This window comes from Oncorhynchus kisutch, linkage group LG19, assembly GCF_002021735.2.
Source record: "Oncorhynchus kisutch isolate 150728-3 linkage group LG19, Okis_V2, whole genome shotgun sequence".
NCBI lineage: Eukaryota > Metazoa > Chordata > Actinopteri > Salmoniformes > Salmonidae > Oncorhynchus > Oncorhynchus kisutch.
Genome location: NC_034192.2, coordinates 23,085,879 through 23,101,607, shown reverse-complemented (window position 1 = coordinate 23,101,607; position 15,729 = coordinate 23,085,879). Strand labels below are relative to the sequence as shown.

General features: G+C 40.8%; 9 non-coding genes across 9 annotated transcripts; all 9 read right to left on the bottom strand.

The window, feature by feature from the left end:
* Nucleotides 1-606: 606 nt before the first annotated feature.
* On the bottom strand, nt 607-679 carry trnap-ugg (transfer RNA proline (anticodon UGG)). Its single transcript has one exon. It is a non-coding gene; the product is annotated as a tRNA-Pro (tRNA).
* Nucleotides 680-1,540: 861 nt separating this feature from the next.
* trnap-ugg (transfer RNA proline (anticodon UGG)) lies at nt 1,541-1,612 on the bottom strand. The gene has a single exon. It is a non-coding gene; the product is annotated as a tRNA-Pro (tRNA).
* An 842-nt stretch (nt 1,613-2,454) lies between these two features.
* On the bottom strand, nt 2,455-2,526 carry trnap-cgg (transfer RNA proline (anticodon CGG)). The gene has a single exon. It is a non-coding gene; the product is annotated as a tRNA-Pro (tRNA).
* Nucleotides 2,527-3,369: 843 nt separating this feature from the next.
* trnap-cgg (transfer RNA proline (anticodon CGG)) lies at nt 3,370-3,441 on the bottom strand. The gene has a single exon. It is a non-coding gene; the product is annotated as a tRNA-Pro (tRNA).
* An 843-nt stretch (nt 3,442-4,284) lies between these two features.
* Nucleotides 4,285-4,356, bottom strand: trnap-cgg (transfer RNA proline (anticodon CGG)). The gene has a single exon. It is a non-coding gene; the product is annotated as a tRNA-Pro (tRNA).
* Nucleotides 4,357-5,218: 862 nt separating this feature from the next.
* On the bottom strand, nt 5,219-5,290 carry trnap-ugg (transfer RNA proline (anticodon UGG)). Its single transcript has one exon. It is a non-coding gene; the product is annotated as a tRNA-Pro (tRNA).
* An 861-nt stretch (nt 5,291-6,151) lies between these two features.
* On the bottom strand, nt 6,152-6,223 carry trnap-ugg (transfer RNA proline (anticodon UGG)). The gene has a single exon. It is a non-coding gene; the product is annotated as a tRNA-Pro (tRNA).
* An 861-nt stretch (nt 6,224-7,084) lies between these two features.
* Nucleotides 7,085-7,156, bottom strand: trnap-ugg (transfer RNA proline (anticodon UGG)). The gene has a single exon. It is a non-coding gene; the product is annotated as a tRNA-Pro (tRNA).
* An 842-nt stretch (nt 7,157-7,998) lies between these two features.
* trnap-cgg (transfer RNA proline (anticodon CGG)) lies at nt 7,999-8,070 on the bottom strand. The gene has a single exon. It is a non-coding gene; the product is annotated as a tRNA-Pro (tRNA).
* Nucleotides 8,071-15,729: the final 7,659 nt, after the last annotated feature.

The window sequence follows — 15,729 nt, the reverse complement described above, 5'->3', positions numbered from 1 at the left end:
ATGAAAAAGTAGACATCAAAATCAATTGGATCTCATTTCATTTGATCCGATTGACGCATCGGTATGTGAATAAAAATAAAAAAACATTGGAATCTGTCAGTTTTAAACTAGAAATGTCACGTATTTTGCACTGGATGCTTCTCAATCCTACCATAACTGCTGATGTCACACCTCTGCATCTTTGGTGAAATGTGGCAGAGCGAGAGCAATATTTGTCAAAACATGACACATCCCTAAAATCTGTCTTCACATACAAATGTCTGTAGCTTCTGAACGGTTTGACCTACAACATGGTTTGACCATTCTATGGAAAGGGGAGACTCTCACAAACACAATGCTGTTCTCAGTTTTGCTCTACGACCCCTACAAGTGTCACGAGACTCGTCTGAAGGTAACCTATGTCCCGGTAAAATGACAGATTTTTTACCAAGGAAGAAATTAATAAATGTTGTGCGATGCTGAAGCCACTAGTGCAGAGCACAATGGATTAGCAGTCCAATGCCTTAATCACTCATCCACCTGGTCCTGCGCTCCAGTGGTGGCAGTCGCCCCTCCAAACATTTGCCCAAGATCGGCCTGTCTCAGATTGTTAAAGGCTCTTTAAAAGGGCTCGTCCTGGGATTTGAACCCGGGACCTCTCGCACCCAAAGCGAGAATCATACCACTAGACCAACGAGCCATTTATTTCAACACATTGTTTTGCAGTCGCCAGAAATGACGGTGAGGACATGGATTGACGGGTCGATGTTGCCAGGCCACAGTGAATCACGTGAGTGTTGGTGGTATACTTGTGAGCATAGCTATCTTCCAAGCAGTTGACCAGGTTTCAGTTCAAATACTCTGTAATTCATCTGCTGAGTCTTTCAGATTCAATCGTCATTAGCTGTAACAGCAAGAAACAAATTAAGAAAGAGCTATATGTAGATTTTAACAATGAAAAAGTAGACATCAAAATCAATTGGATCTCATTTCATTTGATCCGATTGACGCACCGGTATGTGAATAAAATAAAAAAAACATTGGAATCTGTCAGTTTTAAACTAGAAATGTCACGTATTTTGCACTGGATGCTTCTCAATCCTACCATAACTGCTGATGTCACACCTCTGCATCTTTGGTGAAATGTGGCAGAGCGAGAGCAATATTTGTCAAAACATGACACATCCCTAAAATCTGTCTTCACATACAAATGTCTGTAGCTTCTGAACGGTTTGACCTACAACATGGTTTGACCATTCTATGGAAAGGGGAGACTCTCACAAACACAATGCTGTTCTCAGTTTTGCTCTACGACCCCTACAAGTGTCACGAGACTCGTCTGAAGGTAACCTATGTCCCGGTAAAATGATCGATTTTTTAACCAAGGAAGAAATTAATAAATGTTTTGCGATGCTGAAGCCACTAGTGCAGAGCACAATGGATTAGCAGTCCAATGCCTTAATCACTCATCCATCTGGTCCTGCACTCCAGTGGTGGCAGTCGCCCCTCCAAACATTTGCCCAAGATCCACCTGTCTCAGATTGTTAAAGGCTCTTTAAAAGGGCTCGTCCGGGATTTGAACCCGGGACCTCTCGCACCCAAAGCGAGAATCATACCACTAGACCAACGAGCCATTTATTTCAACACATTGTTTTGCAGTCGCCAGAAATCACGGTGAGGACATGGATTGATGGGTCGATGTTGCCAGGCCACAGTGAATCACGTGAGTGTTGGTGGTATACTTGTGAGCATAGCTATCTTCCAAGCAGTTGACCAGGTTTGAGTTCAAATACTGTGTAAATCATCTGCTGAGTCTTTCAGATGCAATCTTCATTAGCTGTAACAGCAAGAAACAAATGAAGAAAGAGCTAAATGTAGATTAAGAAAATTAAAAAGTAGACATCAAAATCAATTGGATCTCATTTCATTTGATCCGATTGACGCACCGGTACGTGAATAAAATAAAAAATCCCCATTGGAATCTGTCTGTTTTAAACTAGAAATGTGACTTATTTTGCACTGGATGCTTCTCAAACCTCCATAACCGCTGATGTCACATCTCTGCATCTTTGGTAAAATGCGGCAGAGCGAGAGCAATGTTAGTCAAAACATGACACATCCCGGAAATCAGTCTTCTCATACAAATGGCTGTAGCTTCCGAACTGTTTGACCTACAAAATCGGTTGACCATTCCATGGAAAGGGGAGACTCTCACAAACACAATATCGTTCTCAGTTTTACTCTACGACCCCCACAAGGGTCACGGGACTCGTCTGAAGGTAACCTATGTACCGGTTAAAATGACAGATGTTTTAACCACGGAGGAAATTAATAAATGTTGTGCGATGCTGATCCCGCGAGTGCAGAGTACAATGGATTAGCAGTCCATTGCCTTTATCACTCATCCACCTCGTTCTGCACTCCAACCAGTTGCCCAAGAATCGACTGTCTCAGATTGATAAAGGCTCAACAAATGGGCTCGTCCGGGATTTGAACCCGGGACCTCTCACACCCGAAGCGAGAATCATACCCCTAGACCAACGAGCCATTTTTTCCAAGACATTTTTTTGCAGTCGCCAGCAATGACGGTGAGGATTTGGATTGACAGGTCGATTTGTGCCAAGCCACAGTGAATCACGTGAGTGTTGGTGGTATACTTGTGAGCATAGCTATCTTCCAAGCAGTTGACCAGGTTTGAGTTCAAATACTCTGTAATTCATCTGCTGAGTCTTTCAGATGCAATCTTCATTAGCTGTAACAGCAAGAAACAAATGATGAAAGAGCTAAATGTAGATTAACAAAATTAAAAAGTAGACATTAAAATCAATTGGATCTCATTTCATTTGATCCGATTGACGCACCGGTACGTGAATAAAATAAAAAATCCCCATTGGAATCTGTCTGTTTTAAACTAGAAATGTGACTTATTTTGCACTGGATGCTTCTCAAACCTCCATAACCGCTGATGTCACATCTCTGCATCTTTGGTAAAATGCGGCAGAGCGAGAGCAATGTTAGTCAAAACATGACACATCCCGGAAATCAGTCTTCTCATACAAATGGCTGTAGCTTCCGAACTGTTTGACCTACAAAATCGGTTGACCATTCCATGGAAAGGGGAGACTCTCACAAACACAATATCGTTCTCAGTTTTACTCTACGACCCCCACAAGGGTCACGGGACTCGTCTGAAGGTAACCTATGTACCGGTTAAAATGACAGATGTTTTAACCACGGAGGAAATTAATAAATGTTGTGCGATGCTGATCCCGCGAGTGCAGAGTACAATGGATTAGCAGTCCATTGCCTTTATCACTCATCCACCTCGTTCTGCACTCCAACCAGTTGCCCAAGAATCGACTGTCTCAGATTGATAAAGGCTCAACAAATGGGCTCGTCCGGGATTTGAACCCGGGACCTCTCACACCCGAAGCGAGAATCATACCCCTAGACCAACAAGACATTTTTTCCAAGACATTTTTTTGCAGTCGCCAGCAATGACGGTGAGGATTTGGATTGACAGGTCGATTTGTGCCAAGCCACAGTGAATCACGTGAGTGTTGGTGGTATACTTGTGAGCATAGCTATCTTCCAAGCAGTTGACCAGGTTTGAGTTCAAATACTCTGTAATTCATCTGCTGAGTCTTTCAGATGCAATCTTCATTAGCTGTAACAGCAAGAAACAAATGATGAAAGAGCTAAATGTAGATTAACAAAATTAAAAAGTAGACATTAAAATCAATTGGATCTCATTTCATTTGATCCGATTGACGCACCGGTACGTGAATAAAATAAAAAATCCCCATTGGAATCTGTCTGTTTAAAACTAGAAATGTGACTTATTTTGCACTGGATGCTTCTCAAACCTCCATAACCGCTGATGTCACATCTCTGCATCTTTGGTGAAATGCGGCAGAGCGAGAGCAATGTTAGTCAAAACATGACACATCCCGGAAATCAGTCTTCTCATACAAATGGCTGTAGCTTCCTAACTGTTTGACCTACAAAATCGGTTGACCATTCCATGGAAAGGGGAGACTCTCACAAACACAATATCGTTCTCAGTTTTGCTCTACGGCCCCCACAAGGGTCACGGGACTCGTCTGAAGGTAACCTATGTACCGGTTAAAATGACAGATGTTTTAACCACGGAGGAAATTAATAAATGTTGTGCGATGCTGAACCCGCGAGTGCAGAGTACAATGGATTAGCAGTACATTGCCTTTATCACTCATCCACCTCGTTCTGCACTCCAACCAGTTGCCCAAGAATCGACTGTCTCAGATTGATAAAGGCTCAACAAATGGGCTCGTCCGGGATTTGAACCCAGGACCTCTCACACCCGAAGCGAGAATCATACCCCTAGACCAACGAGCCATTTTTTCCAAGAATTTTTTTTGCAGTCGCCAGCAATGACGGTGAGGATTAGGATTGACAGGTCGATTTGTGCCAGGCCACAGTGAATCACGTGAGTGTTGGTGGTATACTTGTGAGCATAGCTATCTTCCAAGCAGTTGACCAGGTTTGAGTTCAAATACTGTGTAAATCATCTGCTGAGTCTTTCAGATGCAATCTTCATTAGCTGTAACAGCAAGAAACAAATGAAGAAAGAGCTAAATGTAGATTAAGAAAATTAAAAAGTAGACATCAAAATCAATTGGATCTCATTTCATTTGATCTGATTGACGCACCGGTACGTGAATAAAATAAAAATCCCCATTGGAATCTGTCTGTTTTAAACTAGAAATGTGACTTATTTTGCACTGGATGCTTCTCAAACCTCCATAACCGCTGATGTCACACCTCTGCATCTTTGGTGAAATGTGGCAGAGCGAGAGCAATATTTGTCAAAACATGACACATCCCTAAAATCTGTCTTCACATACAAATGTCTGTAGCTTCTGAACGGTTTGACCTACAACATGGTTTGACCATTCTATGGAAAGGGGAGACTCTCACAAACACAATGATGTTCTCAGTTTTGCTCTACGACCCCTACAAGTGTCACGAGACTCGTCTGAAGGTAACCTATGTCCCGGTAAAATGACAGATTTATTTACCAAGGAAGAAATTAATAAATGTTGTGCGATGCTGAAGCCACTAGTGCAGAGCACAATGGATTAGCAGTCCAATGCCTTAATCACTCATCCACCTGGTCCTGCGCTCCAGTGGTGGCAGTCGCCCCTCCAAACATTTGCCCAAGATCGGCCTGTCTCAGATTGTTAAAGGCTCTTTAAAAGGGCTCGTCTGGGATTTGAACCCGGGACCTCTCGCACCCAAAGCGAGAATCATACCACTAGACCAACGAGCCATTTATTTCAACACATTGTTTTGCAGTCGCCAGAAATGACGGTGAGGACATGGATTGACGGGTCGATGTTGCCAGGCCACAGTGAATCACGTGAGTGTTGGTGGTATACTTGTGAGCATAGCTATCTTCCAAGCAGTTGACCAGGTTTCAGTTCAAATACTCTGTAATTCATCTGCTGAGTCTTTCAGATTCAATCGTCATTAGCTGTAACAGCAAGAAACAAATTAAGAAAGAGCTATATGTAGATTTTAACAATGAAAAAGTAGACATCAAAATCAATTGGATCTCATTTCATTTGATCCGATTGACGCACCGGTATGTGAATAAAATAAAAAAAACATTGGAATCTGTCAGTTTTAAACTAGAAATGTCACGTATTTTGCACTGGATGCTTCTCAATCCTACCATAACTGCTGATGTCACACCTCTGCATCTTTGGTGAAATGTGGCAGAGCGAGAGCAATATTTGTCAAAACATGACACATCCCTAAAATCTGTCTTCACATACAAATGTCTGTAGCTTCTGAACGGTTTGACCTACAACATGGTTTGACCATTCTATGGAAAGGGGAGACTCTCACAAACACAATGCTGTTCTCAGTTTTGCTCTACGACCCCTACAAGTGTCACGAGACTCGTCTGAAGGTAACTTATGTCCCGGTAAAATGACAGATTTATTTACCAAGGAAGAAATTAATAAATGTTGTGCGATGCTGAAGCCACTAGTGCAGAGCACAATGGATTAGCAGTCCAATGCCTTAATCACTCATCCACCTGGTCCTGCGCTCCAGTGGTGGCAGTCGCCCCTCCAAACATTTGCCCAAGATCGGCCTGTCTCAGATTGTTAAAGGCTCTTTAAAAGGGCTCGTCTGGGATTTGAACCCGGGACCTCTCGCACCCAAAGCGAGAATCATACCACTAGACCAACGAGCCATTTATTTCAACACATTGTTTTGCAGTCGCCAGAAATGACGGTGAGGACATGGATTGACGGGTCGATGTTGCCAGGCCACAGTGAATCACGTGAGTGTTGGTGGTATACTTGTGAGCATAGCTATCTTCCAAGCAGTTGACCAGGTTTCAGTTCAAATACTCTGTAATTCATCTGCTGAGTCTTTCAGATTCAATCGTCATTAGCTGTAACAGCAAGAAACAAATTAAGAAAGAGCTATATGTAGATTTTAACAATGAAAAAGTAGACATCAAAATCAATTGGATCTCATTTCATTTGATCCGATTGACGCACCGGTATGTGAATAAAATAAAAAAAACATTGGAATCTGTCAGTTTTAAACTAGAAATGTCACGTATTTTGCACTGGATGCTTCTCAATCCTACCATAACTGCTGATGTCACACCTCTGCATCTTTGGTGAAATGTGGCAGAGCGAGAGCAATATTTGTCAAAACATGACACATCCCTAAAATCTGTCTTCACATACAAATGTCTGTAGCTTCTGAACGGTTTGACCTACAACATGGTTTGACCATTCTATGGAAAGGGGAGACTCTCACAAACACAATGCTGTTCTCAGTTTTGCTCTACGACCCCTACAAGTGTCACGGGACTCGTCTGAAGGTAACCTATGTCCCGGTAAAATGATCGATTTTTTAACCAAGGAAGAAATTAATAAATGTTGTGCGATGCTGAAGCCACTAGTGCAGAGCACAATGGATTAGCAGTCCAATGCCTTAATCACTCATCCACCTGGTCCTGCACTCCAGTGGTGGCAGTCGCCCCTCCAAACATTTGCCCAAGATCCACCTGTCTCAGATTGTTAAAGGCTCTTTAAAAGGGCTCGTCCGGGATTTGAACCCGGGACCTCTCGCACCCAAAGCGAGAATCATACCCCTAGACCAACGAGCCATTTATTTCAACATATTGTTTTGCAGTCACCAGAAATGACGGTGAGGACATGGATTGATGGGTCGATGTTGCCAGGCCACAGTGAATCACGTGAGTGTTGGTGGTATACTTGTGAGCATAGCTATCTTCCAAGCAGTTGACCAGGTTTCAGTTCAAATACTCTGTAATTCATCTGCTGAGTCTTTCAGATTCAATCGTCATTAGCTGTAACAGCAAGAAACAAATGAAGAAAGAGCTAAATGTAGATTAAGAAAATTAAAAAGTAGACATCAAAATCAATTGGATCTCATTTCATTTGATCCGATTGACGCACCGGTACGTGAATAAAATAAAAAATCCCCATTGGAATCTGTCTGTTTTAAACTAGAAATGTGACTTATTTTGCACTGGATGCTTCTCAAACCTCCATAACCGCTGATGTCACATCTCTGCATCTTTGGTAAAATGCGGCAGAGCGAGAGCAATGTTAGTCAAAACATGACACATCCCGGAAATCAGTCTTCTCATACAAATGGCTGTAGCTTCCGAACTGTTTGACCTACAAAATCGGTTGACCATTCCATGGAAAGGGGAGACTCTCACAAACACAATATCGTTCTCAGTTTTACTCTACGACCCCCACAAGGGTCACGGGACTCGTCTGAAGGTAACCTATGTACCGGTTAAAATGACAGATGTTTTAACCACGGAGGAAATTAATAAATGTTGTGCGATGCTGATCCCGCGAGTGCAGAGTACAATGGATTAGCAGTCCATTGCCTTTATCACTCATCCACCTCGTTCTGCACTCCAACCAGTTGCCCAAGAATCGACTGTCTCAGATTGATAAAGGCTCAACAAATGGGCTCGTCCGGGATTTGAACCCGGGACCTCTCACACCCGAAGCGAGAATCATACCCCTAGACCAACAAGACATTTTTTCCAAGACATTTTTTTGCGGTGACCAGCAATGACGGTGAGGATTTGGATTGACAGGTCGATTTGTGCCAGGCCACAGTGAATCACGTGAGTGTTGGTGGTATACTTGTGAGCATAGCTATCTTCCAAGCAGTTGACCAGGTTTGAGTTCAAATACTGTGTAAATCATCTGCTGAGTCTTTCAGATGCAATCTTCATTAGCTGTAACAGCAAGAAACAAATGATGAAAGAGCTAAATGTAGATTAACAAAATTAAAAAGTAGACATTAAAATCAATTGGATCTCATTTCATTTGATCCGATTGACGCACCGGTACGTGAATAAAATAAAAAATCCCCATTGGAATCTGTCGGAGTCTGTATCCTCTGGCCTGTTGTTGTTAATGTGCTGTTGTCTCTGTATCGTCTGGCCTGTTAATGTTAATGTGTTGTTGTCTCTGTATCCTCTGGCCTGTTAATGTTAATGTGTTGTTGTCTCTATATCCTCTGGCCTGTTGATGTTAATGTGTTGTTGTCTCTGTATCCTCTGGCCTGTTGATGTTAATATGTTGTTGTCTCTGTATCCTCTGGCCTGTTGATGTTAATGTGTTGTTGTCTCAGTATCCTCTGGCCTGTTGATGTTAATGTGTTGATGTCTCTGTATCCTCTGGCCTGTTAATGTTAATGTGTTGTTGTCTTTGTATCCTCTGGCCGTTTGATGTTAATGTGTTGTTGTCTCTGTGTCCTATGGCCTGTTTATGTTAATGTGTTGTTGTCTCTGTATCCTCTGGCCTGTTGATGTTAATGTGTTGTTTTCTCTGTATCCTCTGGCCTGTTGATGTTAATGTGTTGTTGTCTCTGTATCCTCTGGCCTGTTGATGCTAATGTGTTGATGTCTCTGTATCCTCTGGCCTGTTGATGTTCATGTGTTGATGTCTCTGTATCCTCAGGCCTGTTGATGTTAATGTGTTGTTGTCTCTGAATCCTCTGGCCTGTTGATGTTAATGTGTTGTTGTCTCTGTGTCCTCTGGCCTGTTGTTTTTAATGTGTTGTTGTCTCTGGATCCTCTGGCCTGTTGATGTTAATGTGTTGATGTTCTCCGTATCTGTAGACAGAATGTTTCTGCAGTGCATGGTGATCGAACAGATTTCCTGTCATATTCATCAGAGGTGTAGGGAGTCTGTGAATCTGTTAAAAATAGTAATTATACAGATGATTAACAAAACGTGCACAGGACAGAATTCATACCTTGGTTTTTGTGATTAATGCGGATGAAAAAAAAACTATTTTGATAATGGTTTTCATAAACATACTTAGTCCATAATGTAAAGGCCTGCGGGATATTCATTGACGAGGAAAGAGGATGACAATGTGAGCTGCATAACATAACAATACAAACTGACACTCCTTTGTTTGCCTCCCTGTCTGTATTCCTGCAGACACAGAAGTAAGCAGTTGAGTCATCTGCACCCAGGCCTTCAACATATTCTAATAGACTACATATTCTAATAGACTACATATTCTAATAGACTACATATTCTAATAGACAACATATTATAATAGACTACATATTCTAATAGACTACATATTCTAATAGACTACATATACTACATATTCTAATAGACTACATATTCTAATAGACTACATATGCTAATAGACTACATATACTACATATTCTAATAGACTACATATTCTTATAGACTACATATTCTAATAGACTACATATTTTAGTAGACTACATATTCTAATAGACTACATATTCTAATAGACTACATATACTACATATTCTAATAGACGACATATTCTATTAGACTACATATTCTAATAGACTACATATTCTAATAGACTACATATTCTAATAGACTACATATTCGTATTGACTATATATTCGTATTGACTACATATTTGAATAGACTACATATTCTTACCTCTTTGTTGATTGAAATCCATTGAATTGTGTCAATTTTCTTTTTTATTAAATTACGAATTGAACAAATATGGAAAGATAGATCATCATAAAACATTATGAATCTAGATCATACAAGGGACAAAACTTACCTTAAATTGAGGAGATCTTTACCATTTTCGGTTAAGTGCCTGCACCTGCTGTTCTTTCAAATCCAAATGTTTCAGTTGGGCAGTTAGGTTCCTGCAACAAAAAAACAACAACTAAAAGGGTTCCTCGATGAACCCCACCTCCTATTGGGTACTCACAGACAGAGGAAGACAGAGGAAGAGAGAGAGAGCGAGAGAGAGAGATAGAGACAGACAGACAGACAGACAGACAGACAGACAGACAGACAGACAAATAGACAGACAAGAGTAACAGGAAACAGCCCTAAGGGATTTTCTGTGTTTAATGAAACAATCCCGTAACTCTATTAAACTGCTTTGCTCTCCCTCCACAGCAGGTCATATCTCTCAGAGAGTCACTGATGTCAACCAGCCATTCAGGGCTCAAAAGCCCCCAATTACCAAATATAAAGCAACCTCCACACATCCTCTGTCTCATTCCCCCTCTCTCTTTCCGTGTTCTGACTCTCTCCCCTCCCTGTCTCTCTCCCCCCCAGGGCTCCAGATCCTCTATCTGACTCTCTCCCCTCCCAGTATAGTATACACAGACTGGGGTGAAGGTTCACCTTCCAACAGGACAGCGATCCTGAGCACACATCCAAGACAGTGGATTTAGGGACAAGTCTCTGAATGTCCTTGAGTGGCCCAGCCAGAGCCTGGACTTGAACCCAATCGAACATCTCTGAAGAGATCTGAAGATAGCTATGCAGCGACGCTTCCCCATCCAACCTGACAGAGCTTGAGAGGATCTGCAGAGAAAAATACGAGAAACTCCCCAAATACAGATTTGCCAAGCTTGTACAATAATTGTACTTGCTTTTTAATTATGTTTTATTGTGTGTAGATTGATGAGGGAAAAAAACAATTTAATCCATTTTAGAATAAGGCTGTAACATGACAAAATGTGGAAAAATTCAAGGGGTCTGAAAACTTTCTGAATGCTCTGTATATCAGTATATTAGACTCTCTCTCTCTGCAGTGATGCTGTTTTTATCACTTCTGGTTTAACACTGACATCAAGTGGTGATTGTCCAAACTGCACCCCTGTTAAGATATAAAACGTGAGAGAGATTGGGGGAGTGAGATAGTGAGAGAGAGCAGAGAGAGAGCAGAGAGAGAACAGAGAGAGAGCAGAAAGAGAACAGAGAGAGAGCAGTGCAAGAGCAGAGAAAAGAGAGAGCAGACAGCGAGCAGGGAGCAGAGAGAGATCAGAGAGCGAGTAGAGATCAGGCTGAGAGAGAGAGCAGAGAGAAAGAGAGCAGAGAGAGAGCAGAGAGCAGGCTGAGAGAGTGTATGTCTACATTCTCCCTCTCTGATGATGACATCACAGGGTTCCTCTCCTAGAAGACAGTCCTCTGGTCTGGAGAGATTCACTCTGTTGCTATAGTGACCCTCAACTACACAATAAAGAAAGTCCCACACTCCATATATAAACTCCCAGTAATTTATTGGGTATTTACCAACATTTCAGCATCACTCACAGATTACTGCACCTGTACATAGGCCATCTATAATTTAGCCCAAACAACTACCTCTCCCCCTACTGTATTGATTTATTTTGCTCCTTTTCACCCCATTATTTCTATATCTACTTTGCACATTGTTCCACTGCAAATCTACCATTCCATTGTTTTACTTGCTACATTGTATTTACTTCGCCACCATGGCCTTTTTTTGCCTTTACCTCCCTTATCTCACCTAATTTGCTCACATTGTATATAGACGTATTTTCTACTGTATTATTGACTGTATGTTTGTTTTACTCCATGTGTAACTCTGTGTTGTTGTATGTGTCGAACTGTTTTGCTTTATCTTGGCCAGGTCGTAGTTGTACATGAGAACTTGTTCTCAACTTGCCTACCTGGTTAAATAAAGGTGAAATTGAATAAATAAATACAAATCAATGTGACTTCTTCAGGGTGATGTCATGAATACTTGATCCAGATTATGTAGACAAACAGTGCAATTAGTGCAACCAATGGCAATAGTGAGGGGTGTGTCATAAATATTCAGTTAATTAGAATTAATTAGTGAAACTGTTAAAAAAATATATTTTATGGCATATTCAATATAATAGGCTATTGTTATCATATGGAAACATAACTGAATATTGTACATCATATTAGCAACATACATTATTGTTTAATTACATTTAAAAAATGTAAATGTTTCATATTACATTTCATATTTGTTACATGTTTCAACCAGTCGCAGGTTAACGTCAACCTGACAGATGCAACTATATAACTAATATATAATATATATCTATAACTAAATAGTTTTCACAATTAACATGCCTTTTCTTGTTTCAAGTATGTTTTACTATGAAAAGTACAATATATCCTTGTATACTTGTAAAACTATGGAGCGTATTTCCATATATAATTGTACAATTTGTTTTTCAACATAAAAGACAAACAACAAATTATCACATTGGTATTTTAACGGTGTTATTGTAAGAGTTTAAATGTTTAAACAGAGGACACATCTAAAACAGTATAAAACAAGATGATAAACAGAGGATCCATCTAAAACAGTATAAAACAAGATGATAAACAGAGGATCCATCTAAAACAGTATAAAACAAGATGATAAACAGAGGATCCATCTAAAACAGTATAAAACAAGATGATAAACAGAGGATCCATCTAAAACAGTATAAAACAAGATGATAAACAGAGGATCCATCTAAACAGTATAAAACAAGATGATAAACAGAGAATCCATCTAAAACAGTATAAAACAAGTGCAATATGTTCTGAGAATGTTACTTTAACGTCAATTCATAACGTCACACTATAACTTCATGGGAGTCTTACTTGCTTGTTGTTTTGGGTGTATTGAGTGATGTCTTCATCAACATTTGCAGAATATTCCTGTAATATTTTCACCTCTTGTCAGATGCCAACAGCCTAGTCGGCTGCAGACATTCATAAGAAGTTCAAGTAGTTTATTTGCCATTTGTCACGCCTTGGTCTTAGTGTTTTGTGTTTTCGTTATATATTTGGTCAGGCCAGGGTGTGACAGGGGTTTACGTGTTGTATTCGTATTGGGTTTTGTAGGCATTGGGATTGTGGTTGATTAGGGGTGTGTCGAGTGTAGGCTTGGCTGCCTGAGGCGGTTCTCGATCAGGGTCAGGTGCTTCTCATTGCCCCTGATTGGGAACCGTATTTAGGTAGCCTGAGTTTCGTTTTGTCTTTCGTGGGTGATTGTTCCTGTCTCTGTGTAGTGTCACCAGATAGGCTGTAATACGTTTCACGTTCTGTTTGTTGTTTTTGTATTTATAAGTTATTTCATGTACCGTCACTTTTTTCATTAAAAACATGAGTAACCACCACGCTGCATTTCGGTCCGACTCTCTTTCAACAAACGAAGAACGCCGTTACACCATTTGCAGGTATTAAAAGTAATACATACATTGTAATTCCTTGTTGGAGCTCTCTCACATATAGGACAGTACATACCAGTGGAGGCTGCTGAGGGGAGGACGGCTGGAACAGAGTGAATGAAATGGAACACATGGAAACCACATGTTTAATACCATTCCACTTATTCCTCTCCATCCATTACAAGCCTCTCCTCCCCAATTAACATCCACCAACCTCCTGTGGTACAAAAACAAACAGTAAAATATATCATAAAAAATGCAAAGTGGAAAAATATCAGAAAAGGAACCAAAAGGTTCAGTCATGTTCTAATAGTCTGATGAAAACAGTTTAGGCTGCTGATTTAACAGGCAGATAGAACTGGGATAGAAGCTGTTCTAGAACCTGGGATCCAGAAACTGATTTAACAGGCAGATTGAACTCTGATTGAAGCTGTTCTAGAACATGAGATCCAGAAACGGATTAAACAGCAAGATAGAACTGGGACAGAAGCTGTTCTAGAACCTGAGATCCAGAAACTGATTTAGCAAGCACTGTTCCTCGCTAGACTGGTGCCCTGTATGCCTATTATTTCATAAAGGTCCTGTGTCAAGGTCCTCACAATTATAGGAAGACGAGTGTGTGTCCAGTGTGTGTGTGTGTGTATGTGTGTGTGTGTGTGTCCATTGTGTGTGTATGTGTCCAGCATGTGTGTGTATCCAGTGTGTGTGTGTACAGTGTGTGTGTGTGTGTGTGTGTGTGTGTGTGTGTGTGTGTCCAGTGTGTGTGTGTGTGTGTGTGTGTCAAGTGTGTGTGTGTGTGTGTGTATGTCCAGGGTGTGTGTTTGTGTATTTGTGTATGTGTCCAGTGTGTGTGTGTGTGTGTGTGTATCCAGTGTATGTGTGTCCAGTGTGTGTGTGTTGGTGTGTGTGTGTGTTTGTGTGTGTTTATGTGTCCAGTTTGTATGTGTGTGTCCAGTGTGTATGTGTGCGTGTGTGTCCAGGGTGTGTGTGTGTGTGTGTGTGTGTGTGTGTGTGTGTGTCCAGGGTGTGTGTGTGTGTGTGTGTGTTGGTCCAGTGTGTATGTCTCCAGTGTGTGTGTGTATGTGTCCAGTGTGTATGTGTCCAGTGTGTATGTGTCCAGGGTGTGTCCTGTGTGTGTGTGTGTGTGTGTGTGTGTGTGTGTGTGTGTGTGTGTGTGTGTGTGTGTGTGTGTGTGTGTGTGTGTGTGTGTGTGTGTGTGTGTGTGTGTGTCCAGTGTGTGTGTGTGTGTGTTTCCGTGTCTTTACTATCATTAAATTGAAGACTTTGTTTTTATCAAAGATTCCTGTAATTAGTATTTAACTATAATTAACTAGGAAGTCGGGCACCAAGGAAAGTATTCAGATTACAAAGTTATAATTTTCCAATATAACCTTTCAGATATTTTCGTATCTGATCAATAGTCCTCGAATTAATGAATTATTTACTTTACCTCACGTTAGTCTTATTCCAAACGTCTTAAATTGTTGGTTATCTGCACAAACCCAGTCTTCACTATGAGTCATCGATACATCAATTGTCTTAAATCATGTATTTATTACTAAGTAATTCACAGAAATGCATAAACAAACAGAAAATATGGTTACATGAAATTATAGGAAAATGTGCCCTAGTGGGCTGAACCGGCATGGCGGCCTGTTAGACAAAGGGGAAATGGGGGTCGACTAAGTAGTCACTACAGAGTTAATAATCATAACAATTGAAATGCTAATCCTTTACACATGAACGCTCACTCATTCGGGAACAATTGCAATCAATACATATATTTACGCTCAGTGTGTCGTCTTGATCGCTGGCGAAGAGTCTTTCTTTTGTAGAATTGTCTGTCTCTCTCCCTCTCGCTCTCTGTCTTAGTTAGAGGGGATAGTTCAAAGTGACATTCGTTTTAGAATGGGTGTTTCGGCGGTTGTCGTTCTTTGCGTTCAATGTTACTGAATTTCTAGCTGCAGACTAGTAATTCATATCAAAGACTTGTTCTCATTCTGTCAGTATTGATACTCTAAGAGTTGAACCACATGGTATGGTTAAAAAGATTCAGCAATGGTCTACACCTTTAGCCATCTCGTAATTGAGGTAAGCTTCGTCCACAACCTTTGTCCCACTCCTAAGGGAGGAAAATATGGTCTGGTGATAATTTTCTCAAAGTTGGTATTTATTCGGAATGGCAGAAAAGGGCTGTCCCAGGATGTCTGACCCTA